Source organism: Sapajus apella, unplaced genomic scaffold (genome assembly GCF_009761245.1).
Source record: "Sapajus apella isolate SASKATOON/1434 unplaced genomic scaffold, GSC_monkey_1.0 scaffold5, whole genome shotgun sequence".
NCBI lineage: Eukaryota > Metazoa > Chordata > Mammalia > Primates > Cebidae > Sapajus > Sapajus apella.
The window spans coordinates 26,309-53,821 of NW_022436945.1; the positions used below are offsets into that span (position 1 = coordinate 26,309).

General features: G+C 42.9%; 1 long non-coding RNA gene across 1 annotated transcript; it reads right to left on the minus strand.

Moving 5' to 3' along the window:
- Window positions 1–8,428: 8,428 nt before the first annotated feature.
- LOC116546263 lies at window positions 8,429–27,371 on the minus strand. Its single transcript, XR_004266648.1, has 2 exons — window positions 26,864–27,371; window positions 8,429–8,913 (listed from the first exon to the last, which is right to left on the minus strand). It is a non-coding gene; the product is annotated as an uncharacterized LOC116546263 (long non-coding RNA).
- Window positions 27,372–27,513: the final 142 nt, after the last annotated feature.

The following is a 27,513-nucleotide window of genomic DNA, read 5'->3' on the forward strand; positions in this document are numbered from 1 at the left end:
GGACTCTCCACTAAATATTACATGGAAAAATATATGCTTTAATTTGCTGGTTAGTGGTCTGCTTGTTCTTGGAACTTTTCCTTAGTTGAGACAGATGACTAGTCTCCCACCAGGCTACAGTAAACCTTCTTGCAGGTGTCACAAGGATTATATAAATTGGGAGAGCCAGGTTTTGGTTGCAGCTGTTTTAGCTGTGGTAGAGGCTCAGTAATAATGTCAGGATTTTCAGATGTTGAGGGCTGGAAGGCATAAAGCATCCATGATCGAGGCTTCAGAGCTGCTGACGCTGTAGTTAGAAAAACTGTTAGAGAATAGTTTTCCTTTACATCATCAAACAAATCTTGCAGTAGTGGGTAGATACTCATAAAGTGACACAGCCTTCTTTCCATGAAGGGATGGTACTGAAAGAACATATGCTTTAAAACGTGTACTTGTTTATGAAAAGTAGAAATACAAGCTTGATACTTCGAAATACTGCAAATGGGAAATGTGTGGTCTTGAGTGTTCATGTGGGCACCTGGAATGATGTGACAAGAAGGAAATTTCTCTATGGTTGAAAGCCTGTGCTTCAGAGAAATGTGTAACAGAAGAGAAGGGTTGGAATGCTATGATTTGGCTATGTCCCCACCCAAATCTTGAATTGTAATATTCACCACGTATCAAGAGTGGAACCAGGTGGAGATGATTGAGCCATAGGGTCTCAGTTGAGAGTCAGTGAGCCCTCTAGGCCACTGACCTGAGATTTGGAATACCATAGCTAAGAAGGAACTGAGTGGTATCAGGGTAGGGGGTGAAGCTTCAGATAGATGCTGCTGTGTGGAAACTAAGTCCATCGTACTGCAAAGGATTTATAATTCCAAATATATATTTAGTATTTAAGCAGTTCCCAAGGATGCAGCTTATTTCTACTGAAGTGTGGCCAGGTGTATTCCACTTGCTATGGATCTTGCCTTTATTTCATAAAATCTGTTTTCCCAAAGACACTTCTATCATGTGGGTTTGAAACCTTATGGGGTTTTTCTTAGATGAAAGAATGAGTGCATGGGTGTGAACAGACCTATCTCGGGTTCCTACCTGTATTCTGAACACATTTCAGTGTCTTCGCATGTCAAAGCCCCACTCCTGTGTTTGTGGTACAGTCCGTCAGGGATGAGAAAACATCACGGTAGGCACTGCACGGGGGGCATAAAGGCTTGAAGGTGGATATTGCCTGTCTCTGCCCCACAGCTCCTTGTTCACTGTTGCTCTGTGATACTGGACACTGCCAGGTGTCTCTGCTGAGCCACAGTGACTTTCTCTCTCAACTCCTTGTGATATGGAATATTGGCTGGTTTTGGTTGTGCTCACAGGTATCCCCTCAGGGAGTTTGTTTCCACTTCAGACCCTGTTCAGCTGGTGCTTCTTAGACTAAGGAAGCTGAGTTGGACAGTATCTTGATAACTTGAGTCACCATGAGTGAGGATATGTCTGTGCTACCTTAAAGCTTTGTTTCAAATCTGAAAGTGTTTCCATGGAATGCCATTTTCACAATAATGTAAAGATTGTTTAGTTTTTAGTCTGGAAAAACAGGAAGTTTTCCTAGAATAGAGGAAGCAAGGAGCCCTTGTCCTTTGGTGCTTTTGGTGGGAGACACTTTTCATAGTCAACCTGTACATCCTGCATCTACTTCCTGCAGAAGGTTTGCTCAGTTGTGTCTCAGGCATTAGCACAAATAGCTGGAATTTAAATTGAACTAAGCTCACAATTTCATCTTAACTTCAAATAGAGACTTTGAAATATACGCTCCGTGTTATTAGATTCCTGGTATAAGTAACTTGGTATTTTCACATCATTCAAATGAGAGAATTCTTACTCTTTTACTGTCTTGGTTGAAGTATGAAAATGCTGAAGTCTTAGTTTGAATGTATTGAATTCACAATCTGAGACCTGTGCTTGGAAGATATAAACATATCTTTAGAAGTGATCCTGGAACCCCAGAGGATGGAGCGGTGAAAGACAGGGTGGGGAGAGCCGCAGAGATGGGCAGAGCATTGGGCTGGTTGCCTCCAGGCTTTTGTGATTCAGGCTCACTGGGAATGCTGAAAGGAAATACTTCAGAATCACCTCAGGATGTGCCTCCTAGGAGTCAGTGTTGTGGGATTCACTCTCAAACTGACAACCCATTGGTCGAGGTTAATCTGTCTGCACAGCTGAGATGGCCCTTCATGCCTGAGGCTGAGCTGCTTTGGAGAATTTTGGGAAAGCCTTAGGACAATGACCTTGAAGTCATGGGAAAGAGTCCCAGTGAGATGAGACAACAGGCATGGTGCTGTGTTCCACTGTTGTGCTGAGGAGAAAAGGGGAGTCTAGAGGATGACACTGCACTGAGATTTCCAGTCTCTCACACTTGCCCATACTTCCCAGAGGGATCCCAGTGTTCCAGGGTGATATTGTTTGACCCTGTCCCCATCCAGATCTCACGTTGAATAGTAATATTCCCCACATGTCAAGGCAGAACCAGGTGGAGATGATTGTATCATGAGGTCGGTTACCCCCTACTGTTATCATGATAATGAAACAGTATGAAATCTGATGAGTTTATAAGGGATTTCACACTCTGGCTCTCATTCTTCTCTTTCCTGCCACCGTGTAAGACATGCCTTTCACCTTCCCTTCTGCCCTGATTGTGAGTCCTCCCCAGCCATGTGGATCTCTGAGTCCATTAAATCTCTTTTTCTTTGTAAATTAAGGTCTCACGGGTGTCTTTATCAGCAGTATGAAAACAGATTAATACAGTACAATGGTAGCAGTAGATAAGGCACTGCCATAAAGATGCCCTAAAATGTGGAAGTGACATTGGAACTGGGTAACAGAGGTTGGAACAGTTTGGAGGGCTCAGAAGAAGAAAGGAAATGTGACAAAATTTGGAACTTCCTAAAAACCTCAAATAGCTTTGACAAAAATGCTGATAATTCAGACTGAGGTGGTCTCAGGTAAGATGAGGAACGTGTTGGAAACTGGAATAAAGGTGACTCTTGCTATGTTTTAGCAAAGAGATTGGTGGCAATTTACTCCATCAAAATGGCCTAAAGATTTGTGGAACTTTTTACTTAGGGGAGATGATTTAGGATATCTTGTACAAGAAATTTCTAAGCAGCAAAGCATTCAGTGAGTGACTTGGGTGCTGTTCAAAGCACTCAGTTTTATAAGGGAAACAGAACATAACAGTTCAAAAAACTTGGAGCCTGATGACATGAGAGAAAACCCATTTTCTGAGGAGAAATTCATGCAGAAATTAAAGAGCAAATGTTAATTGCCAAGACAATGGGGAAAATGTCACCTGGGCATGTCAGATCTTCACTGCAGCCTCTCCCATCACAGGCCTGGAGGACTAGGATGCAAAAATGGTTTCATGGGCCAGGCCCATGAGCTCCCTGCTGTGTGCAGCCTAAGGACTTGGTGTTCTGTGTCCTAGTTGCTCCAGCCGTAGCTAAAGGGGACCAAGGTACAGCGTGAGCCATGGCTTCAGAAGTTACAAGCCCTAAGCCTTGCCAACTTACACATTGTTTTGAGCCTGCAGGTGCACACAAACAAAACCTGAGGTTTGAGGCTGAGTGTGGTGGCTCATCCCTTTAATCCCAGAACTTTGGGAGGTCAAGGTGAGCAGATCACTTGAGATCAGGAGTTCAAGACCAGCCTGGCCAACATAGTGAAACCCCATCTCTACTAAAAGTATAAAAAATTAGCTGGGTGTGGTGGTGGGCACCTATAATTCCAGCTACTCAGGAGGCTGAGGTAGGTGAATCACTTTAACCCAGGAGACAGAGGATGCAGTGAGAAGAGATTACACCATTGCACCCCAGCCTGGACAATGAGTGAAACTGTCTCAAAAAAAAGTAAGTTGAGGTTGAGAACCTCTGCTAGATTTCAGAGGAGGTATGGAAACACATGGTCAGGCAGAAGTTTGATGCAAGGGTGGATTCCTCATGGAGAACTTCTGCTAGGGTAGTCCAGAAGGGAAATGTGTGGTAGGAGCCCTCGCAACAGAGTCCCCACTAGGGCACTGCTTGGTGGAGCTGTGAGAAAAGGGCCACTGTCCTCCAGCTCACAGAATGTACTAAAAAAGGCAAATACTTGATTCCAGCCCAAGAAAGCAGGCAGAAGGGGGCTGTACCTTGCAAAGCCACAAGGGGCAGAGATGCCCAAGACCATGGCAGCCCACCTCTTGCATCAGTGTGACCTTGGTGTGAGACATGGAGTCAAAGAAGACCACTTCAGAGCTTTAAGATTTAGCTGTCCCACTGGATTTAGGATTTGTTTGGAACCTGTAGCCCACTGGTATGGGCCATTTTCTCCCATCTGGAATGGGTATATTTACCCAATGCCTGTACCCACATTGTATCTAGGAAGTAACTTGCTTTTGATTTTACAGGTTGATGGGTGGGAGGGACTTGCCTTGTCTCAGATGAGACTTTGCTAGGAATTCTGGGTTAATCCTGGAATGAGTTAAGACTTAGAGGACTGTTGGAGGGCATGACTGTATTTAAAAATGTAAGAAGATGTGATTTGGGAGGGCTGGGGTTGGAATGATATGGTTTGGTTGTGTCCCCACTCTAATCTCATCTTGAATTGTAATACTCCCGACATATCAAGGGTGGAACCAGGTGGAGATGATTGAATCGTGGGGTTGGTTTCCCTCACGCTGGTTAATTATAGTTCTTATGAGATCTGATGGTTTCATAAGGAGTTACTTCCTTCGTGGGGCTCTCATTCTTCTCTTACCTGCTGCCATGTAAGATATGCTTTGTTCCTTCTTGCCATCTGCCATGATTATGAGGCCTCCCAAGCCATGTGGAACTGTGAGTCCATTTAACCTTTTTCTTCATAAATTATGCAATCACAGGTATGTCTTTATCAGCATCATGAAGATACACTAATACTCTGGGGTTCCCCTTTAGGGAGAAAGGAACAGCATCAGTCCTACTGCAATAGGTTGACTCTTGTTCCATAGCTGAACATTCTGACTCTCATCATGTTGGCATGGTCTTTACCTTTGCATTTACCCTGTGGATCTTAATGAAGGCAGGCTTGGTGGGTGACGTCTCCCTTGAAACACTCAGGTCTGATTCAGATGAGAGTGAAATCTATTTGAAACTGTGGTCCTGCTGCATTCACTGCAGTGTTGTACTTTGGTTCCAGGTTATCTTAGACATCAATGATGAACACTGAGGAATTCCAAACCTACTTTGCTTTTGTTTGTCAACAGGTGTTTGGATTTTGTGTGACCTAATCCTGCCAAACTCTCAAGGTCACAGCATACAGAATTTTCAAACTGCTTTTCCTGATACTCTTGCTGCTTGTTTGCCGTAAGCAGATCTTCTCCACATGAGTGTTTTCCATGGTCCACGTGAGATTCTGTCCCTCTGGTTACTTGGAGAGAGACTTTCGCTCTGATATCTCTCTAGACATGTCCACAAGCAGCTGCTACATGCACAGCATTTGAGTCTGGTTTCTCATATGTTACCCCAAGATTCATGCACTTGGGCTCCCAAATCCCTGGCTCTTCAGTATGCTGCCATGGGATTATTGCTCAAGGATTATCTTCAAGATATGTAGATTCAGTATCTGAACGTGGCAGAACCTTCAGGTGACAGCCTTTTATTTATCTCCCATGGGTTTTGTGTTCTGAGAATGAGGACACACAGGTGTTTGAACCACAAGGGGCAGGAACAGAGATAAGCTTGAACTCAAATGCCTGAAGTTGTAACTGCCTTCCACCCTGGTCAGATGAGCATCTTGGAAGGAGATGTTTGAGTGACTGAAATGCAAACATTATTTATTTACTGTGCCTTTTCTTCTACAATTGAACAGGCAGCAGGCACACAAGCAATTAATAAAGCAATGATTTTAATAATCTAGGTCATAGCTGCATCTTCGAGTGCTCCAAGGTGTGCAGGGTCTCTGATCTGACCACAGTTTGCTCTGAAGTTGACTCATAGTTGGGCCCCTCATGGAGCACATCCCACTGAAGGCTGCTCCACTCCAGAGCCTGAGCGCAGCAGCTCTTACTGGCTCCCACAAATCCCTCATGTGATGCATCATGAGGGGATGCTCTCGGGCATTGCCATGTAAGGCTGTAATTATGATGGGTTGTATTTCTATAAGATAACCACTGAGTCTGACCAGACGATAGCCTGCCTGCACTGTGTCCAATTTGTCTCCTGTGCTGTTGGGCTGGTGAACGTCTACCTTGACAGTAGGAACTCTGTCTGATCCTACACACTAAGGAAATGTTGATAAAACTACCTGTTCCCTTTACATAAATTCAATCCAATATGTTGGATGTTAAAGTATCCTATCACTTCAGTTACCAGTGGTCACACAAGTTGGGATCTCTTAAGGTCCAGGTGTGGTCTGGGGCTAAGATGTTGGTGGAGCCTCCTACTGAGCCGCTAATGAGGGTTGCCCAGTGTCCAGGGAGCAGCTCTGCACTGACAGGTGCTTCCTCAGGTTCTATCCTGACAATTATTTTCTTCAATTGGTTCCATCCTTCTGGAATGATCACACAACGGGGAGCCAGTAAACTTCTCAGCAGCAGTTCCAGAAACTGTGTCTACTCACAGGACAACTCATGGCAGGCTTCCCACACTGTGGGGCTGGTACCCAGTCCACCCTCTGGCCTGAAATTTCTTCAGGACTGGGCCAAGTGTCTTTACCTTTGAAGAGAACTGAGGACCAAACCCTTCTGTAAGTATATGAGGAACAGCTGACTTATCATTTTTAGTAGGGCTCATACATTGACACCTTTGTGCCAGGGTCATCTCTGGTTAGGGGGCACTAAAGGGAATGATTTCCTCAGTCTACCTCAAAGATCAGGAAGGAAAGGGAGTCTCCTCTCTCATATCTGAGTACTGATGTGTTCTCAGTGTTAATGATGTGACCTATATCTGCTTCGAACTCCACTGTTTCTCCTTAGAAAGTTTAGCAGATGAGTCACCCCTTATCTTGTAATAAGCAAGTATTCTTGATGAGAAATTTACATCTTTGGCAGTTTCTCCAGTCAGTGGTAGGTGCAGCATCTTGGAAGCCCACTCAGTGGAGGTGAAGGACCAACAGAACACATGGTGCTGGCAGCAACTGCCTTTCTCTTTTGATGCCTTTGGTCTCAGGAGTTGTTGTCACCAAATCTAGGAAGAATCTTGGTCACCTTTACAACCAGGGCTCCATCTCTAATCAAAGGAACAGAATTCTGATATCCCCATTCCTGTGGGGTGGGCTGGGATGGGGTGTGGAGGGTCTGTCAGTCTCCTTGGTTCACAAGCATGAGCTGGGGCTCTGATGTGGAAGTAGCTGCTGGTCTTGCATTCCAGGCCTAGGACTCTGAGATCTGTACTGGACAGGGTTTTTTTTTAGCTAGGTTGTTCTGACAATTGTAACAGAGGTAGCTGTAAGGGAGGATAGGGAATTTTCTAAACTGTGAGAGGGAACTTTCTGTCGGTGATCAGTGAGATGTGACCTGCCTCGTGGTGCTGTGCTCACCTGCAACTACTGAGCAGGAACATCATGGTCCACTGTGAAATGTGAGCATCTAGTGTCTAAGATGGGGATGGTTAGGATGCTGCCTGCTGTTCTAGTTAACCCACTGGGTTGCTGTGGGAAAGCAAATTTTTGATAAACATTCTCATCTTTTAATGTTTTCTGGAATAATCGGTGTGTGACTGGTGTCATAACTGTGGCAGAATCCACTGGTAAAGTTATTTAGGTGAGATCTTTATATTTAGTTTCGTTCATAGAAGCCCCAAATTATACCCACTTTTGGAAATTTTAATTCATGATATTTATACCCATATTTCAAATTGATTCATTCATTCTTGTCGTTTTCATCTCCAGTAGAGGTGCTTACCTGAGGACTTTTAACTGGGTATCGTCCTGGCCATTATTGGACTCCAGTGGGAATCCATCAGCTTAGCTGCAGGGTTGTGTTCCTTCATTCCTGCCAGGTGTTACTAGTATGACACACACTGTGATACCATGTCGGTAGACCTGATTCTAGGTCATGATATTGATCTAAGAAGGTATGGGATGAGCAGGAAGACCTTGGTTTAAGTGTGAGTAAGGCGTTCAGTGTCCTGGAGTGGGACCAGGAATCACTTGACAGAAAAGTTTTCATATTCTTAAATTTGTGTATGTGTTTAAGAAAAGTGCACACCAGCCAAGCACGGTGACTCATGCCTGTAATCCCAGCACTTTAGGAGGCTGAGGTGGACTTTCAACTATTTCTGCCAAGACCGGGTAGTGAAGAACTGGAGGATAAGAGCCCAGAAATGTTATGCTGAGGGCTGACATTTGACAGGCCTAATCTCTGACAAAACGCTTTCCCTTCTACCCTGATGATTTCAGGTTGAGCTCTACATATGTAGGAAACAGTTAAATGACCCAGAGGTCTTGATGCAGGCACCACCAGCCCTGACTTTATTTGAAGTGAATTGGTTGAAAGTAAACTAAAAGTTTAGTCTGTCTAGAAAAACCGTTTTTGTACAAATTCATGGGGTTACATATGTATAGTGGTCAAGTCAGGGTATACATTTTTAACTATCTTCCTACTCTATCGAACACAAATATATTCCATCTAATTGTATGTGCTCTTTGACCTATTTCTCTTCATCCTCATCCTTCTCTACTCACCCTACCCAGTCTCTCTTCTCTAGCTTTAGGAAAACATATTGCTTCACGTGTTCTCATGATGTAGAATCAGTATCTGTAGGCTTCTGGTCTCCCAAAAAGTAACAGAACGTTTATGGCAGGTGTCATGGGTAATTTATCTCTTGGAGTGGTTTTCCCTTTTGCTGTCCTCAATAAAAGTTGGTAGGTTTCATCATGAAATTTTTAAATCTGAAATCTTAATCTTGGAGTTCTTCTGGATTAAATGTTTTCCTGAAAGAGAAAATAGACTGTATTTAGTATTTCCAGATACCATGAAGAGTATAGTATTCTTTAGGTTTAACTAAAAGAATACAGCACTGTGTATGGACCTGATACATTTTTTTAGTCCTCTAATGGGTAATTATTTTGATGTTCTGCCTTCTCAATTGAATATATATGAATCTACATTCCAATTAAAGATAATGTTTTATGCTGGCAGAAATAAACTGTTTTATCAATACATAATACGGAGAACATCTGGTCCATTACCTGTTGCTGTTCGCTTCTGATGACATCTGTAACTTTGTTAAATGAGTTGTCTTAGCAGAGAAGGGTCCATAGGCATTTGAATCACATATTCAGGCCCATGGGGGGTGCCCTGAATTCAAGTGGCTGAAAGTCTTAACTCTCTATTTACGCTTTGGGGGGAACAGGAGGAGGGAGATATTTTAATGATTGACACAAATTCTGAATGATGCAAATTCTCTATGTTCCCTTGTCCTCCTTATTTTAGTTTTCGTGTTTTCCTCTGATCAGCAGGATATGTTGCAATCCTTGGCCATATTAATTCTATTATTTATCCCATATATTTTTACATAGTACCATATTTTTGCTAAATCCATTTTACAACTTTACATTCTTTATTTGGCCAATATCAGACCTTATATAGGAGGATACTAATTATGTATCTAAATTTTTTTAATTTTGGGGGGTATGTGGTTTTTTTATTATTTTTTTAATGATAGTAACCTTAACATGACTACCCTTCATCTTCTGGGTTTTTATAGTGGCTATTGGCTTTGCATACATACAGGTTAAGAGGCTCTATTGAAAACATTTTTGTTCTCTAATGGACTGATGTCTAATCAGGTGGATGTCATGCTGTACTACCCTTTAAAGTTGTGACATCTCAGTTATGGCTCCCAGAATTTCCCCGTAGGAAGCAAAGACTGAAATGCTATCAGGTGGAAGCTGGATGTCCTGTACAGTTTCTACGTATGGCTTTGGCACCAATAGAAACGTGGTGCTTCTAGACAAGTGTGGGGCTCTGGGCACATCATTATACCTTCTCCTATAGGGAGCTAGAGCTTGTCTGGAGACACAGGATTCTGAAACCATTATAGTTATAGTCCCCTAGTGTCACACTGCTGCAGTTTGCTGACCCTTATCCCCATAACTTTGATCCAGAGAACTTTCCTGAGTAAGAAAGGTCAGTTAGTATGCCTCCCAATCATTAGCTCCTTTCTGGTTTATTCTGGGCAATGCTTTTCCAGGCAGAATGGCTAGGAGATCCTGGGGGATGGCTGTGACAAGAGGAAAAAGATGCTTATGGTCTGCTTTATTTAAAAACTTGTTGTTTATCAGTGAGACAGTTTTTGCCTCTCATGGAAGCTGTGCTACCATTAACTGGAGCAGGGGGCTCACTGGCCTGGAAAGGATGAGGACTGGTGCATCAGAGCTTCTCTGGTAGTAAAGCTGGTAAGAATTCAACCAGTGGACTTAGTTTACTTGGTCCTCACAAATGAGCCCATTGTGAGTCTCCCATGCTGTGTCATGACTGCCCCTACTAAAGGGATGAGCTCAATTCAGCACAGGCAAATTTTGCAGAAGCACGGTTCATGTTGCTGTGTAGTTCCTTGGGAACACATTTCTGAACTTGTGCTTCTATGTGTGTATCTGATTTTCTCCTCCTCAAGAGACCAGAGCTATGAGCCTGTTTGAGATAGGCTAGACTCAAGTGACTGAAGTATACTGTCAATATTTCACAATCACAGGCCACTATTCAGGATGACTCAAAGTATAGTGCTTTTATTGTTTTGTATGTTGACTTGCTGGTGGCTCAATATCGTCCAAAATGCAGGCATATTTAGACTTCTACTCTATAACTTCATCCTATTTATTCTTTTGTTTGATCCTACTGCCAGTGCCTGGTCACCTAGATGGGGCAATTATACATTGAGGATTGAAGCTTAGTTCTCTTTTGATACAAGGTGAAGAAAGACTTTAGACTCCAAATTAACAAAAGGTTGTAACTGCCTCATTTTGTTATTTGCAATTTGTTGGTAGAAGAGTGGCTGTTCCTGTCCAAAGCTGGCAACAAAATAGTGGCTGTAAGCTCATTCAGCAGGAAACTGATTCTCAGCTCCTAAACGTCACTAACCCACATTCCCACGAGGTCTCCTGAAACACCCTTGATCATGTTGCATGTTTGATAACTGACTCAAAGCAGGTTTTCCAGGTGTCATAGGAAAATACAGATGTCTCTTCAGGATGAGAAACTTCAGAGGAGTCTGTGTCATTTTTGCCAAGATACATAGTCCTGGTCATCTTAATTGGGAAAGTTTATTTTGGAAGATCCCTCTTAGCCTCTGAGACGTCTTCAGGTTTTTTCTAGTCAATGAGCATATGAGAATTCATGTGATCAGTAGATCTGGGTCTGCTGGGAATAATTAAATGATACCTTGTTTTGGATCATTCCTTGGGCCTGTAGGTGGGGCCTCATGATTTAAATTGTGTGTTTTCTGGCACTTGCTATTGGCTGTTGGTCACCAAACTGTTAGGTGAACAACCAAGGTGGTTGTATATTGTACAGCCCTTTTCAAAGCATGAACCTTTCATGAGACTTCAGTTTTCTCTCTCACCACCTTTCTAGGTCATCAAGCCCTTTATCAGAACCTTAATCACACATACAAGGACAAGTTAGTGAGAAATCATATTGTGCCCTCATGTATCGTGACTGCACATGGCTAGGTATGGTGAACTGATCTAAAAGGATACCATGAAAAAGGTCTATTCATGTTACTTACAAAGTCAACTTTATGCAAGTTGACTCATGAGGAATTAAATTTTCCTGCTGTCTGTTAGCTGGGATCAGGTAGGTGAGTTCCTGTCATGGAGTGGAGTAACACTGACCTTCAAAGCTGTGTTCTTAAAAAAGGAGGTGGTCCAAGATCCGTGTTAAGGCTGATGCCAAGAATGACCCCTCTTTAATAGAATTAAAAAAAATAAAAAATAAAAAATAAAGGCTAATAGCAGAGGAGTGTTCCCTGAATCTTCTGGCTGCTGCACTTTCCAAGAGGTGTTCACTTTGCTAGATTGTCCTAGAAATACTGTATCATTCATGGCTGTGACCTATGTTTAAGGACGATAATCCTGAAGGTGGAAAGAGGTGTCCATAAATACCAGTGGAGGGACCTCTCGATGGATAAGTTCATGCTGGTCCCATTCGCAAGTGCCCCAGCATGTGTGGTCTTAAGATACCAGCCACACTGGTGGAATGGAAGGTGGTCAGGGTTAGCCTAAGGCCAGCCACATCTGGAGGAGAGGGATACAGACTCCCCAGAAATGTAGGGAGAGGTTTGTGTTCTCTTTCTGTCATTCTTAAATTTTAGTCACAATGTCTTTCAGTTAAGATAGTCTCGTTGCTCTGACTCAAGGGTGGTATTTAATGCATATTTTTGTATTTCCTTGTACTGAAAATGATGGCAAACATCCAAGGGGGAAAAAAAAAACCACAAGTGTTGAGAAACGTTAAGTTTACCCTGCCCCCATGGCTCCCTTGTGGAGGATACTTTGTAATTAGTGGTAGGCAGGTAACAGTTGCCTACCTGATGTATTTTTAAGTTATAATATAGAACACCTGTGTATTAATGAGAATCACTGAAGAGTAAATATGTGGATGAAAGCCTGCTTGGGGCCTTCAGCCTGGAGAGCTGTCAGCCCCGCAGGCTCTCAGGTGGTTGGTCCCCAGGACAGATCTACTCTGTAGTGCTATCTGGGTGTCTGCCTCTCAAATACCTTCAGCGCTGCCTGAGTTGGGGGTCTCTCGACGGAGCTGGTTCTTGGTAAGCGGTGCCCAAGTGTGGAGACTCAAGCCCGGGAGGAAGAGTTGCATTAGCAAGAGAGTAAGCGAGGCTAAGCTGAAGGTATCCCAGGTACTATTGGAAAGGATCCCCAGGGTGAGTTGGGGAGCTCGGATGTAGCCCGGGAATGTTTGAGGAAAAAATCCCCCAGGTAAGCTGGGGGGAGCCCAGAAGTAGGCTGAGAACATTTGAAAAAATCTCCCAGGGTGAGCTGGGGGAGCTCGGAATTAGCCCGAGAACGTTTGGAAAATCTCCTGGGTTGAGCTGGGGGAGCTCGGTCATAGTGAGGTATCATGGGACAAGGGGCAAGCAAGCGAGAGGCTTGTTCTGGTTTGCTTCGACAGCTGCTTAAAAGAGGAGGAACTAAGGCTGGCACGGACAGTTTAACACAGTTTTTCGGTGTGATTGTGGAATTTTGTCCCTGGTTCCCTGAGCAGGGAGCGTTGACCATGGAAGAATGGGAAAAAGTGGGTACTACTTTAGAGAAGGAGCAAAGGATATCTCAATTCCGGTGTGGTCTGTTTGAGCTTTGGTGCATTCTGCCCTTCAGCTGTTTGACAGATGAGGAGGAAAAGGATTCAGGAAAGGAGAGAGGGAGTGTGATGAAGTATGGAAAGAAATTATAGAGCAAAAAGATGAAAAGTCAAATAAGGAAAAGGTGTGCCCGTCAGCACCCCCTCAGTATCTTGTAGAAGGATGGCCAGATCCTCCCGATGTTTCTACCTCTGCTTCTGTTGGCGTGCGTGCTCCTGGAACTACAGTAACCAATGTAGGCGCTTATACTTAGAACTACGGTAACCAGATCCATTCAAGCTGAATTCAAGCAAGAAGCGGGGGAGATTTGGAGGCATGGCAATTTTCAGTTGTTGCACACCCTCAAGATCAGCAGGGGCAAGTATGGGTTGCTTTTGAACCCCTTCCCTTCAAACTGCTGAAGGAGTCTAAACAGGCCATCAGCCAATATGGGCCTGAGTCTCCATTTGCTAGGATTATTAAAGAACGTAGCTATTTCTTACCTGCTGATTCCAATAGATCTGATTTTGGGGAACAGTTGAGGAGTCTGCCTTGGGCCTGGATCCAAACCAGGGCCTCTCCAGTGCAAGCTATTTCCTCATCCTTATACAATGCTTGTTCCCACCACAGCTGGGAGCACAACAGATTTCTGCAGCTCTCAAAGAGAAAGAATTTTATTGGGGGAGCCACCGCAAAAAATCTCTACAGGAGACTGTAGCTCTTTACCCCCCAGAACCGTGGGCTTCTAGGAAGATCTAGTCTTGCTGTTGAAGGAGTTAGAATTCAAACAGGAGTTATTGATGCAGACTTTATAGGGGAAATTGAAACTGTAGTGTCTTCTTCCATTCTTTGGAGTGCTGAGCCTGGGGAATGCATAGCACAGCTTTTAGTTGTGCCTTAAGAGGAAAGAGGAAAACGTGAAACTAAAAGAACAAGAGGATTTTGGGGGTGCAGACAAACTAGACAGAGCAGCTTATTGGGTAAATCAAATTACTGGTAAACATCCTGCATGTGAGATTACAATTCAAGGAAAGAATTCTCGAGGGTTGGTAGATACTGGAGCAGATGTTTCTATTTCTTTCCAACATGGACCACTTTCTTGGCCTATGGAAAATGCTCAGTGCAGCATGCTTGAAGTAGGGCAGGCCTCTGCAGTGTGTCAAAGCAGTTGCATTTTAACCTGCAAAGGGCCTGCAGGACAGCTTGCAACTATTCATCTTATTGTGGTACAAATCCCTGTTAATTTATGGGGAAGAGATTTGTTACAGCAATGGGGAGATCAGGTTTTAATACCTGAACAATCATATAGTCCCCCAGGCCACCAAATGATGCAGGACAAGAGCTTTGTGCCTGGGTTGGAATTGGAAAAAGGCAATATAATAATGTGGGGGAGAGGATTTGCTTGTAAATCTGCAGGTCCAAATCGGCAATCAGTGTGGGTACCATCCAGACATTTAAAGCTGTATTATGAACCAGACACTAAAAAAGAGACTTGCAGAGGACCGACCCCCCAGTCGCAGAGATGGCAAGACTAATATCGAGGGGGAGTCATGCTCCCATAAGGGGAACATGCAGAACATCAGCCACTGACTTGGGGTCAGATTAAAAAGCCTTCACAAATAGCAGAGGAAAAAAAGAAAGCAGGACAGCCTGTTATGGTAATTATGACAGTTATCACAAAGTATTTCTGGAGTTGGGATAGAAGTAAAAGTTTCACACATTGGACATGTATTCTTTCCTTCCTTTAATCTCTGGCCTGAGTGTTTTCTGTAATAATTTAGGAAATGAAGTAACAATGTTTTGGCCATCAGGACCTGAATGCACATAAAGAATGATCTGCTAAGTTAACATAAATCTGGAGAGATGGTGTTGTGATAGAGGCTGAGGTGCTGCACGGCAATTCCTATGGAATTACTAATTATTGGTCCTCTATTTAGCAATCAATGCTAAATATCCCCTTAGAGGACCAATAATTAATAACAGTAACATTGAATTCAGATGGCAGAGAAAGAACTAGAATTATTTAGAATTTATACATACTGCGAATAACAACTCTGTCTGGAGAGATGGGAATTAATAGAATCAAGACCAAAAATAGTACTGGTAATGTTAAGAGTTGAATAAAAAGAACTTTGAAAAATACCTATGGCCCTAAAACCAATAAAACTCTGGGAAGGAAAATATAAGAGAATCAGGCCCTACTTCTTATTCATTAGAAGTTTACAAGAAATAAAAGCTCTTAAGATTCAGAGCTGTGTTAAACTCCATATCTTTTGGTGGTGTGAGAGTTAAAAATTTAGTAACTCTGGACAGTATGAGACTGAACATAGTTGGGAGAGAATAAATCAGCACCTGGAAAGGCCTTTAGACAGCAAGCAAGGAGGAGGGACCCAGAGGGCCCTCGATGCCCCTTTGCAGCAGGAAGCAGTTACAGAAGAACGACCTCTGCCCTGTTTCCCAAAAGATGTCTGGGCCCCAACTCCTTAAGGAAGAAATGTGAAAGCAGATAGGTGGTCAGGTTCTGAGATTCTGAGGTGCTTGAGGAAGCTGCTGATAGATTGGCAGCCCTAAATTTGGATAAAAACACTTGGGGGACCTATGATTGCTGTTATGACTGTTATTAATCTGTTTTGTTTCTCTTTGTGTAGTTTGCAAGTACAGATCCAGAAGCCTCCAAGAAATGGTTCACCAAGATAGAGCTGTACTTGCTTACCCAGCTTCATGAAAAAAGGGGGGGATGTTGAGAAACATTAAGTTTACCCTGCCCCCCAGGTTCCCTTGTGGAGGACACTTTTAGTTCGTAATTAGTGGTAGGTGGGTAACAGCTGCCTACCTGATGTATTTTTAAGTTAATATAGAACACCTGTGTATTAGTAAGAATCACTTGTCTAAGAGCAAATACATGGATGAAAGCCTGCTCAGGGCTGTCAGCCTCGCAGGCTCTGGGGCGGTTGGTCCCCAGGACAGATCTACTCTGTTGTGCTATCTGGGTGTCTGCCTCTCAAACACCTTCAGCACCACCTGGGTGGGGGTCTCCCAGCTGAGCTGATTCTCAGTACACAAGTTTGAAAACACAGGTTAATCTTGTGGAGCAGTTATCCTTTGATATCCCACAGTTGATTCATGGAAACAAATGTTTGATTTGTCAGACTTTTTTTTTAAGCTTACCTGCTGAAAACTAAAGAACATCGTGATACACTGCACCTGCACTGTTGTCCTCCAGTCGTGCCTAGAGGAGGTGGGGGACTGCCTAGGAATACCATTTTCCTAGGCACAGGTGTTTCCTAGGCTGTGTACCATCTCCACTAGGTAAGAGTGGAGAAGGACTGCAAGCTGGGCATGAGAGTGAGGTAGTGGGGTGTGATGACCAGGACTGAGTATAAAATGTGTGCAAACAATTCAGGGTGGAACAACATGCCTGAGGGAAGTTGAATGTTAGTGGGCGTACTTGAAAGAACTAATTTGTCACACTTATATTAAAAACGACAAGCTTTTGGGTACAAATCCTCAAGAAGTAGGGTGCAGTGAATATTTTGTTCTTAGGATCTCCAGGGTTTGGGCTGGAATTTATTGGTTGAGAGTAGATCCCTTCTTGGATTTCGCATTTTCATTGGTCTGTCCAGTTCTGGCATGAGAATTTCTCTTGAGTGTTCCTGACTGTGTTCTTAGGTTTTATGTTTGATGCACTAGTGGGAAGCAGAGAGCACATTTAAGGTTAAAACATAAATTGTTTAAATGTTTGAATATCATTTTCTGATGAATCTCAACAGGCCTATGAACTGAAATATAATCTGTAGAAAACAGGGCAAATTGTCACCAAGAGAAGATAACAATTGTTGATTCATGAGCTAGCATGGTGGCTCACACCTGTAATCCCAGAACTTTGGGAGGCTGAGGTGGGTGGATCAACTGAGGTCAGGAGTTCGAGACCAGCCTGGCCAACATAGTGAAACCCTGTGTCTACTGAAAAGACAAAAAATCAGCCAGGTATGTTGGCAGGCACCTGTAATCCCAGCTATTTGGGAGGCTGAGGCAGCAGAATCACTTGAATCCAGGAGGTGGAGGTTACAGGGAGCCAAAATTGTGCCACTGCACTCCAGCCTGGGCAAGAAGAGCAAAACTTCATCTCAAAGAAAAGCAACAAACTGATTTATGCTCAAAGCTCACAGTTTCATATTCAAGGGGGAGTCACCTGGGGACTATCACCTAGGCATTGTTTTGGAGGTCAATGTGGCCTTTGGGAATTCTTTCTCCTACCTGAAGAGTCTCTTGGGTTTTTAGAACATAGCTAGTCTTTCAGTTTTCACCTGAGAGGTTACCTGTGATACATGCACCACACCATGCCTGGAGACCTGCGTCAAGATCACCACATATACCTAGGTAGCCTAGTGATGGGATGAGCAGAAAGACCTAAATGGAAGTATGAGTGTAGTCTTTGGTGCTCCAGTGGTGTAGGACCTGGAATCACAGGACAAGGAGGATTTCAAATCTTTCAAAGCTGTTCCCTAGAGAAATGATGAGGGGTAGGCCACAGCAAAGTTTACACGGAGTGTGTCCTGTTTCCAGTAAAGGGTAATTGGGAGCTTTAGGTCTAACTTAGGTGCCTTAATGGAGAAAAGCATTCCAGAATTCTACCTTTCCTTGTGCTTGACCTAAGCAAATAATTCACCATTTCCCACACAATCATGTATGTTAACGTGCCCAAGAATTTTCTTTAGAGGTTCAAATTCTTATGTAGTTACTATTTTAAGAGGACAAAGTTTTGAAGAGTCCTGTTGGAATTGTTAGCCCCTCCTATTCTCTCTACACCTTTTTCTCTCCACCATTATCATTTGTTTGGGAAAAAAATTGAAGTTTTAAAGTAGAATTTTCTGCGATTATTTTTTGGTATCTTCAAGTTTCACAAAAATAGACTTTGGAAGTCCGTTTTTCCATTTGTGTTGCATACCCATGCGCTTCATTTTTTAAGAGGCTTTCTTGCACTATTTTATCTGACTTCTAAATACCTGGAGATTTTGTTAATCTAACTTGAGCCCACCTTAAGACTTCATTTTACTCTTGCTATCTTTTCATTCTTTCTGTAAAACTACTTAACCTGCATTTTCAATATTCTATGAAGTACTTTTTTAACTACATGATTTCCAAGATTTTTCTGCATACTCTTTATATGCCTGAAATATAAATATACAACCTAACTAATGGTCTCTTTGTCAAAGTTTACTACAATATCACAATATCTTTTTAAATATAGAAAATTCATGTTATATATTAGCATGCAAGTTCAGGGCTATTTATGAACTTCTAGTAGGGAAGGCTGTTAATTTGCATGTTGTTATCCCCCAGCCTCAATAGTACTGTTTTGAAACAGATAAATGAGGAGCAGCAAAAATCAAATTATATTGAATCTATTTGAGGTACTTCACAGAGATAAGCTCAACTTGGGGTGAACTGAGAGCCAGGGAAAACTGGCTAGTTTCTATCGTTCCCAATCACCTGATGACTGTGCATGATTTAGAAATCTGGGTGAGCAGGCACTCATCATGAAGACAAATATGGGCAATGTGCAAAGGGGGAAGGTTTTTTTTTTTGTTTTTGGTTTTTAAAGGAAGATCTGATCTTTGGGTGTTAGTCTATTTAGATTCCCGTATACCCATGAAAAGTATTTGGATGACAGACCTTTCTCAGAAGTTTCCACGCTGAAGAATAGCACCAGTTCATCTCTGATGGGACATCTTGGGGAGAAATACTTTTAGGATACTGAAATTTTCTTCCCTAGGTAAGGTGTAGGGTTATACAAATTGATCTACCTCACAGGAAATAGAGACTCAGCAAGTTTTGGAGAGCCCCAGATAAGTGTAGTAGTCATCATGAGATGGAGAATCCCATGATGAATTCCAAAACAGAGGTACCAGCTTCTCTAGGTTGCTCAGTATCTGAAGACTAAGATGTATCAGCGTCCTAGGTGTTCAACTTTCCAGGGCTCGGGGGACAAATGTTTGCCGTTGCAGATAAGAGGACCACTGCCCCCTTCACTCAAACAAGCTAACTTGATGTTGCTTATGGTGGTCATTACCGAAGTTGGGTTGCTGGTTTCTCAGTTGGATGTGACAGTTCTTGAACTACTGCATCAGCAAGTTTGAGAGCTCAAGTCAGTTTCTCCAGGTAACCCAATTTGAGTATATGATCTTGCTGAACACGTTCAGTGCACTTCAGCTATAAAGATTGCACAGCCTTAATGGACACACTTTGGCTTTGCTGATATAATACTTTTGGAAGTACAATACTTTAACCACTGGGTCACTTCTAAGTTTTTGTTCTGCCTCAATTTACCATTTCACATGACCTTTGGAAGCTGTCGCTTTCTTATACCTCAGGTGTTCTTCCAGATGGCCTTCCGTAAGCAGCAAAAAGTGGCTTTCACTGTGGTCACTGGCTAAGAAGATGTTAGCAGGGAACTCTTGCCATGGGAGGCAGAATTCTGTGATGGTCTCATCTTTGTCACCTCATGTTCAGGACCTTAACTAGGCCACGTCGCGTGACAAGGGTGAAGGGATTTTGCAGATGTAATCAGACCCCAAATAAGGTAAACAAGATTATCTTGGGTGAGACTGACTTAATCAGGCCTTTAAAAGAGATCTTAGGCTTAATCTGAGTTCAGAGATCAGTATGTGCAGAGATTCCCTCCCTTTCTGATTTAGCTTAATCACAAGGAAATTTTGTCAAAAACCTGAGGGATTTAGGAAGTAGACCTCTCCCTTGTCAAGATTCCAGATGAGAATGGAGCTGTGCTGCACTACAAGCAGGCATGGCCAGGCTGGGGCCCCAGGAGAGGTCAGTGACCGTGTTTATATCAGACTGGCCCCATCTGGCAGGCAGGATCACCTAGCATCATTTAGGTCTGTTAATCTCCCTATGCCTAATGTCTGCTAGGGGAGCAAGGTAAGCCTTGGAATGGGTGTCCCTGGCTGTACTCTACTACAGATTCTCTTACAACAAATCCTTTGGGCTCTGCAGAGCCTGGAGTTCTGCCCCTAGCACCACTCTAAGTGGTTCTCCCTGCTAGCTCAAGGATCCATTGGAGGTGGGCGGCGGGGAGGCGGGGGGGGCTGTCTCCTACTGCCCACATTTCAGAAGTCCACGCCAAGAGGGAATCACTCCTTGATTGTTTGACTCACCCCATTCCTAGGAGTCATTAAGGGGCCAGCAGTGAGTCCTGCTGCACGGTAGTCCTGTGCAGGTTTTTCCAGTTTCCTCCCGCTTCAGCCCAGCATCTGCCTGCCTGCCGAAGATCTGAGTATGCACCAGTCTTCCCGATGTCCCTGTCCCTCAGTGACAGTTTCCTTCTGACTGCATCTAGTTGGCCATCTTGTCTGATTCCCTGGCTTCTGGGGTATTCTGTGTTCCTGCAGATCTCACAGCACCTGCCTGTCACAGGGCAACAGTGGCCACTTAAGAGCAACCTGGGCCATCTGGATGTATGGCTCCTGTCTCTCTTCTATTTATACTCCAGAGTTCTTTACTTGGTCCTAGGCAGGTGATCAGGCCTAGCTTAGCAATAGCAAAACCATTTCCCAGATTCTGGGGTGTCCTGTTGTCTTCCCTTTGTATCTCTCAGCCCCTGTAGGCCACAGAGCAACAGAAGCTGTGGCAAAGTCACCTGGGCCTCCTGGAGCAGAGGACACAGAACAGAGAAGATGGGGGAACCGAGCCTGGTTCATGGGTACGACGAGACCAGATGTGGCTTTCTTTTTATCTCATGTAGGATAGAAGTGTCTTACATGGATAGAAAAACTTACTTGTTTCTAAATGCATGTCACTAATACAGCAGATAAAAAATAACAGGGGCCAGAAAACCTTCTAAGGTAACACAAGCCTGTTAGAAGTTTTTTGGTTCAAATAGAGTATTTCCATTATTGGAAGGCATACCTACCTTCAGACACCACAAGGTGTTCAATACAAACTGTTCTATGTTTGTACTTTCAATTTGAAATAGATTACGAGGAAACCCAAAAGGAAAAGATTTGGATAATTTTCCTTACTGGAAAAGCCTAATTCTGCACACAATGTTTGTACATGCAATAACCTGCCAATCTTAGCTGTTATTATAGTGAGTAAATGTATTATGTTATAATAGTGAGTAAAGGAACAGTCTGGGCTTCCAAGTGCTTTCCAGGGAAGGATGTTGGGTTGGATCCTCAGCATCCTACCTGTAGGATCATGTTTCGTAGGCTCAGGCAGGTAAGGCAGGCAGCTGGGAAGAAGGAGGGTAAGGGAGGAGCAGGGCGGTCAGCTCAGCCAGGAGCATCCGTGGCTCCCTAAGGGACTTCCCTGGTGAAAAGACTGACCTCCTTGAAATCTTTACATCCCATGTTTTCATGGGGAATATGGTTTGATTTAGCAGCAGCTTTCTTTACACAGCTTACTCACACTATCTCTTTTCCACTGTCCACCCTTCTTAGCTGCTTAGTCTGGCAGCTCCCCTTAGCAGCCAGCTCTCCCTTGCCTTTAGGGTCAGCAGCTTAACTTTTTTTCTCCTTGGGCACAAGCTTAGGTCCTAGCTCCCCACTGTAAATCTGGAAGATGGACATCTTTGGCTCTTTGTCTGGACACCAGCACACCCACCATACCAAGCCACATTGAGCTGAGCCAAGCCCCAAGAGCCCCTGTACAGGGTTAGCAGGGAAATTATATCTTTTACAGACAATGGTGATTCAGAGCCAAGTAAGAACTTAAACAGGTTATATAACAAGTGGAAGTGTGTGTCTGCAGGCCTGAATATCCATCTCAGCCTATTCCTTGACCAAAGCACATTCATATAACTTACAACCCAAATAACCTGTATGTGTACCCTTAATTATAAAAGCCTAAATTATAAAAGTTTGATAACTCCAATTTATTTTGGCATTAAGGTGAGATGGAGTTTAATTATCTTTCTCGTAGGGTGATGGCTAACTGTAGGCATCAACTTAATAGGAGACGTGTATGCAGCTTGTTGCTAAAGCATTTTTCTGATATGTCAGATTAGTTCTAGATAGGATTAGCATGTGACTCAGTGGACTGAGTGGAGAAGATCAGCCCTTAATGTGGACAGGCTCCGTCCAGTCACCTGAGGGCCCAAATGGAATAAAATCGGGAAAGGTGAGTATTTGCTCCCTCTCCTGAAGCTAAGACACTCTTCTCTTACCCTTGGAAATCAGAAGTCCAGATTATCAGCCCTTGGACTGTGAGACGTGGTGAGAATTTTACCAGTGCCCCCACCTCCCCCACTTCCTTCCATCCCTGGAGCCCCCAGGATTTCAGGCCTTTAGACTGCAGATGATATCATTGGCTTCCCTGATTCTAAAGCTTTTGGGCTTGGTCTGAGCCATGCTGCTAACTTTCCTGGTTCTCCAGATTGTAGGTAGCCTATTGTGGGACTTCTCGGTCTCCCTACTCATGATTTTCCTAGGAAGCAGACTTCAATGAAATTTAGCGTGTAAAAATATTCAGGAAACACCTCTCAAATAAGTATCTGGAGAGGTGGGTCAGGAAACAATCCTAGGTAGGAGAAGCCATTCTTTTACGGAAAAAAGCAACAATAATTCAAATAATCCCATGGGATCTGCAGAGAGAAAATGCTGTTTTAGATACAGTGTTACCAGCAGAGGGTATTGACTATGAGTTGTTTAGGTTCTTGACATTTTGAACAAAGAATTGGACAAAATAGACAAAGCAATGAAAGAATGAAGCAATGAAAACATATTCAAACAAAGGTAAACTCCACATACTGGGAGGAAGCTTGAGTGAGTGGTTCGAGTGTGAGTTAAAGAATTTTCTCATATTTAAACGCTCCAGATTTTTTTACTGGTTAGTTACATCCTATGTAAATTAGTAGTGGCCTGCAACCAGTCCAACTGGTTGCAAAACTGACGCTGAAGTGAAGTTACAGTTATACCGCTATGCAAATGAGACTAGGCTGGTGACCAGTCTGATTGGTTGCAGGAGGGGACCAATCAGAGGTGCTTTCCATTTTTCATCTGCAATGCAGTAGAAAGCATGGGGTTTGCAAAGGGAGTAGCTGCTGATCTTTTTGTTACTTGCCTGTGGAGAGGCAGGGCTTTCCTTTTGATTCAGTTCTAAGAAGTCGGTATGAATCAGTCTTATGCTCCCTGCCTCCCAACCTTATTCTCCTGCCTCAATAGAATAAGGTGGCCCAACTTATATACTCTCCCAGGAATGGGTAGAATATGTTTTGGTAAGAATGAAGGAGCTCACATGTACTTAGTTCTTAGGGGACCTCAGTGCTTGGCCTCTATATAGAGGGCTGATGCCAGGTCACAAAATTACTCAGTATGTATTTATCTCAACTCCAGGACTCTAGGCCAGGATACATCTATGAGGATTTATGATCCTTGAAGGAAACTTACTGTGCCATGAATACATTTCATAGTTCTGATTGTAGGGAGAGGGTCATTGACCAACAGCCTGAGCCTCTGGCTCTGAGACCAATCTCTATTTGTGCTGAGATTATTCTTTCCCTGGGCTGCTCCTGGCTGATCACTGGGAAGTAGGGGGATTCTGAGATGCAAGTCCTGGAGTTAAAGGATTCCTCTGATGTGTGACCTTGGCAAGAATCCTGCTATGGTCTTGTTGATCTTTCCTTAGACCTGCATTGCGGTAGTGGCCTTGAGAAAACAGGACTCGCAGACCTCTAACTAAGGAGAGTGTAAGTGACTAAGGCCCTTAGATGCTGAGCCCTGAAATCTACCACAGCACTTAATCTAAAAGACATGGTTCACAGAAGCTGCTCCCAGATGAGCTCAGCAGAGTCACCAGCACAGACTTCATCTTAAAAGATGGAGACTCCTCTGATAGTGTGCGTGCTAATAAAGGTTTAGCAAGGCTGCCAGGGAGCCCTCTGCAAAGTTAACTATCTAGGTTCCTTCACCCAACCTACCTTCCCTGTCTCCCTGGCTTGGTGTCAGGCTTACATGCAGTCTGAACACTCTCCTAGTCTGTTCCAGCCTCCCTCTTTTTACATGGGTAAAATAACAATTCTTCTGTGTTTAAGTATAACATGTACATCTTGTTCCTGAAGGCCCTAGACAAACATGACTCAGTCTGAGATGCTTCTACTTGATCTGCCTTCACTCTCTTGAAAAACCAATAGTAGATACACAAAGTATAAAAAGTAAAGCATATCACTAAAATATAAAAAGCATACCACTAAAAAAAATCACAAGATGACAAAAAGGAAGAAATCTAGAAAAGAACAAGAAGACAACTAACAAAATGGCAGCAAGTCCTTACATACCAATAATTACCTGCAATATAAATGGATTCAAGTCTAAAAAGACAGTGGTTACATGCGTTAAAAATAAGACCCAACAATATGCCACCTGTAAGATTCATTTGTCCTGTAAGGAGACACAGACAAAGTGAAAGATGGAAAAGGATATTCCATGCTAATAGAAATGAGAGCACAGGTAGGTATCAGACAAAATGATCAAGTCAGAAAATATAAAAAGGAAAATTTATGTAATAAAGTGGTCAGGTTATAAATATGCACTCAACATCAGAGCACTTAAATACAAAGTTAATAGATCTAAACACATACAGTTAATACACTAATGGGATTTCAAAACTCACTTTCCACAATAGATATATCATCCAGATGAAGAAGTAAGGAAATATCAGACTTTACCTTAATAACTACACTTTAGACCAAATGGACCTAACAGACATATATAACACTTCATTAGCAGAAGAATGCACACTTTGAGTGCACACAGAAGGTTCTCCATGATCACAAGTTAGGCAATAAAATAAGTCTTAGCATATTTAAGAAAACTGAAATCAAGGCTCTTCTGACCACAATGGCATAAAACTAGAAATCAATAATAGGAATTTTCAAAAATTAAAACATGGAAATTAAACATGCTGCTGAATAACCAATAGATCAATGAAGAAATTAAAAGGGAAATCTTACAGTATTATGGGATCAATTTTAAGAGGGAAGTTTATAGTAATAAATGCCTAGATCCAAAAAGATCTTGAATAATGTTTCACCTCAAGGAACTAGAAAGACAAAAGTTAGCAGGAGGAAATAATCAGAAACAGAAAATAGAGAAACAGAAATAATCAGAAACAGAAAATAGAGAAATCAATGAAAATAAGACTTGGTTCTTTTTTTAAAAGATTAAAATTGGCAAACCTCAACTAAAGAAGAGGCACTACAATTGATACCACAGAAATAAGAAGAATCACAGAAATAAGAACAGTTATACTTCAATAAATTATATAACCCAGGGGAAAAATTCTCATGGACACAACCTATCAAGATTGAATTGTAAAGAAATAGAAACTTTGAACAGCCCGAACAGCCAATAGTGAGTGAGGAGACTGAATCAGTAAGAGTCTCCAAAGAAAAGCCTAGGACTAGATGGCTTCACTGCTGAATTCCAACCAATATTTGAAGAACTAATAACAATAGTATTCTCGAAATATTCAGGAAAATATTAAAGAGGAAATACTTCGAAATTTCATGAGACTAGCATTACCCTGATACCAAGGCAAATGACAGTGCTACGAGAAAGTTATAGTCCAATATCACAGATGAACATAGATGCAAATATTGTCAACAAAATACTAGCAAACCAAATATAACATTAGAAAGAATCATTTACCATGGTCTGGTGGGATTTATCCCAATTCTTACGGTTCTGGAGGCTGGAAGCTTGGTCATTTTTCTAGCATGCTCAGGTTCTGGTGAGGCCCTATTCAGGGTTGCAGATAGCTGACTTCCTGTCATAGACTCACATGGCGGACGAAGCAAGCTTTCATATCTCTCATAAGAGCACTAATCCTATTCGTGACAGTCTGACATGTTAGAGGATAGAGTTTCAACATGTGGGGAAGGGGCCCAAACAATTAGTCCAAAACAGTATTCATTCAGTAAGAGAAATTTCATTCCCAACTGTTGGGATTGAAGAAAGGATACGATGTAAATATGATGAAAACTCCTGACTCTCCTACAGCAGTTCTGCTTTGTAAGGTAGCCACCTAATGGACAGAAGAAACCCAGCAGGGCCTCAGTAAAAACTACAACATTATCTTCTAGGTTTTGGATTCAGCTATGACACCCCAGTTAAATGAGTCACACTTACATGACTTTTTTTCTTTAAGCCAGTTTTAATTTGGTTTTACCTCCCAGGCATCTGGAGGAACCCAAAAAAATGCACTCATTTTTTTCTAGCTTTATTGTTGGAAAACCTTTTTCCATATAAAGAATACCACACATTCATATGGATTATAAAGAGTTGTGAAATACACATCAAAGGCATATACACTGTTAAATGAAACCAGGTTCTCAAACTTGTTAAGCCAACTCATTTAGCAATGTGGAAGTGGTTAAATCAGTTTCCCACAGAAATATTTAATAGCACCAGAATCGTACAATACGAGTTGTTTAATAACCAGATATAAAGTGCCCTATAAGGTGGTGTAGGGGGAAGCATATAACCCTCATCAAAGTAGTGGTCTTGGTCTCTTTTCTGTCTATAAAACAATACATGAAGCTTGGTAACTTAGAAAAGCTTACTACTTACAGTTCTGGAGCCTCGGAAGTCCTGAGAGGCACAGCTGGTGAGGGGGCCATCTGCAGAGACCTGGGGTTGCGCTGGGCACTCCAGGTGAGGAGGCTGAGCTTGCGGGCTCAGGTCTTGCTTTCTCTTAAAAAGCCGCCAGTCCCACTCCCATGATAACCCATTAATCCATTAATCTGTGAATGGATTAATCCATTCACAAGGGCAGGGTCTTTATGACCCAATTGCCTGTTAAAAGCTCCACCTTCCAATACTGACACATTGGGAATTTCCATCATGAGTTCTGGATGGGACAAACACTCAAACCATAACAGTGGTCTCGCCAAATTTAAAGCCTGATTTGGATCAGGCCTCTAGATTTATGCCGAGTTTACAGGAAAAAGAAGATAGAGACACTCTGGTGTGAATGCTATTAGCTTCCTTCATCGATCCCATAAGCCTGCTGCTGAGAGCGCTGTCTGCCGAAGGTTACACCAGCCCCTTCCTCTAGGAAACAGCCTTTGGCCACAAATGAGCTCTCCGGCCCAAGAGGTAACCACGCCCACCCACTCGGGACAGCCCTTACTGATTGGCTGGCCTGCGGTACTGTGGGCTGCCCCTTGCTCAAAGGGAATTCAACATTGTGGTGCCAGAGCTCCCTCTGGCGTCAGGCT